Source organism: Ostrinia nubilalis, chromosome 19 (assembly GCF_963855985.1).
Source record: "Ostrinia nubilalis chromosome 19, ilOstNubi1.1, whole genome shotgun sequence".
NCBI lineage: Eukaryota > Metazoa > Arthropoda > Insecta > Lepidoptera > Crambidae > Ostrinia > Ostrinia nubilalis.
This window is the reverse complement of record NC_087106.1, coordinates 526,909-529,457: the sequence shown is the minus strand read 5'-3', so window position 1 is coordinate 529,457 and position 2,549 is coordinate 526,909.

The window sequence follows — 2,549 nt, the reverse complement described above, 5'->3', positions numbered from 1 at the left end:
CGAAAGTAATAATGCTTAAGTATGAATGTGATAGCTATATTTTCTAGGCACTATGGTTGCTTTTCAAACAAAATTTTTCTCAGTCTGTGTTTGAAGATGACGCGCTCCGCGGCGCCCGTCTGGGTAGTGATAAAGATGGATGTTTTTTATCGTTTAGATGCTTTGGAAGTGTGTTTTTCTTTATAAAAAACGTGTATAATGTGATTAACTTTGGAAATAAGTGTTAATATATAACATTGCTTTTAATTTTGAAGGTGAATCAAGTGCAATCACAAAAAGTGACAAAAATGAGGAACCTTTTTTTTTCAAGTAAGTTTTGTACCTAAAATATATATTTGTTAGCCTTAAAAGTTACACCACAAGACGGGTAATTTTATCCAGATTCCAAAAATGTGACTCGATAGTATGTAACGGTAATAATGATAAGCTATTTTAGGGAAAATGCACATAGGTATTTTTTTTTTATTCCCGCGGGAAAGGGGGGGAGGTCACGAGCACTTCACGCATTAGCGCCTTCCCGCAGCAGATCGCTTGAGGGGATATGGTGGGCTATATATTATTCTCAACTGTGCGTTATGAGTTTTTAATATTTGTTTGTCCATGTCTATGGTAGCGCCCAACTGTTTTAACAAGTCGCACAAGTTTCTTTCCTATTACTAAGCGCTGGCGTAATCCTTAAAGTGGAAGGAACTACGAGCAGTAACGTTTATTATGATTTGGGATAAAGAACGTTACAAAAATTTGGGAAGAATGGTACAAAAACGGTAGCGAAGAGGTTTACTCACTTGCCGCTCACCCCCATATCTTCTCGGTGTGCCGCTGCTGCTGCTGGTGCTGCTGCTGCTGCTGGTGCTGGTGCCGCTTGACTTATTTGTTTGGTTCGTGGATCCCGCCGTTGTAGACTTGATAGCCTAACCGCGATTGCTCAAGACCGATATAATCGTTATACTTTGATTATCGCGACGCGAGATCCTACCGGCTGCGCCAGTCAAGTTTGTGCGGCGAGCAGACTTTATAAAAAAACTACAACTTTAAACTTTCAATGATTTTAATGAAATTATAAAGTACAGAAATTACAACTAAGTGTTCAGCGATTGAACGGTTCTAACCTAACTAGCCTAAGGTGCTTCGAAGTGGGAAGCCTAAAATCTAATGTATCCATACCATTATCACGGGCTCCTTATATAGGGCTGATTATCGGTCCGGTGGCGTGAGGCGTCTACCGGGAACTGCAGGATGTTGATTTCAATTATCCCGACTCAGCATCAGCAGTTTAGGTTGTTATTGTAATATGATATGCTTAATATGCTTATTTCGTTATCTTAATGCTTATTTAGGTACTTGGATAATGCGTGATGGCATGTTGGACATAACTACCTACTAAGTAATATTATTATGAGTAATTATGCAAAACAAATTACTATTCTTTTTTTAACATTATGTTAACGAAAGCCCCAGTCCCCAATTTTACACAATAGAAAGGGGTTTTATTCATAAATCGTACCATGTTGCCTTTGATAAATGACTCTGAACAAGCGCGCGCCATGGTCATTGGTCACTTGATTAAGTGTCGCAGGCCTTTGAATTCGATGGTTTATGGAACCATGCGGATCTTGATAACTTTGCTTCTGAACAAAAACATGTTTTATTTATTTATTTCCACACATCGTTACAGGGTAAACCTAATGCGATGTCAACAAAACTTATTCACGCGTACATAATTTATATCATTTTAGTCTTCAATAAGAAGTCGCTTTGAACTCCGTGGGTCTTACTTTTAAGTTCGATATCTGGTCGCCAAAACTCTAAGTAGTAATTTTGTCTCTACTATCAGACGTAAATAGGTTATACTCCGGTTAGGTCGGCCGTTTGGTGTAGAAATCAAAATCAAAATCAAAAATATTTATTCAGTTTAGACCACAAGTGGCACTAATGAGTGGCTCAGAACGGACTACTATGCCGAGAGGTCCCGGGTTCGATTCGAATCTGTTAAGCTAGCACCCATAACACAAGCATATTAAAATTGCTTACTTTGGGGCTAGGTGGCGCAGTGTAAAATGTCCAAGGATATTTTTTTATGTTGTAGTCTCTCCAATCCGTTCGTTAGTTTGTTTCAGCCAAATGACGTCCAATGAAATTAATTTAGACTTATAAATAAGCACACAACTTTTTGGCATGCAAAAGAAACCATTAATAAAATTGATACCTCATTTCGGCAAAAATTGTATTAATGCTTATAAAATTCATTGTAAAAAATAATACTTTTCTTTTGGTCATTAACCTATTATTAATTATAGCGCGAGTCTTTATAATAACGATACTCCATCATAATCAGTCGTCGGCTGTCGGAAAGGCGTAAATAGTAAGGGTCATGTTTCACTACTTGGCGGTAAAGTCCCCGATAGCCATAGTCATAGTCATAAATCTTTATTCATCATCTAGCTTATAGGTATGAGAGCTAGGTATCTGTCAGTAGCTAAAACCTTGTATTCGTTAGTTTTCGGAACCTTATATTTTTGTCTCGACTAGTACACGGCCTTGATAACATT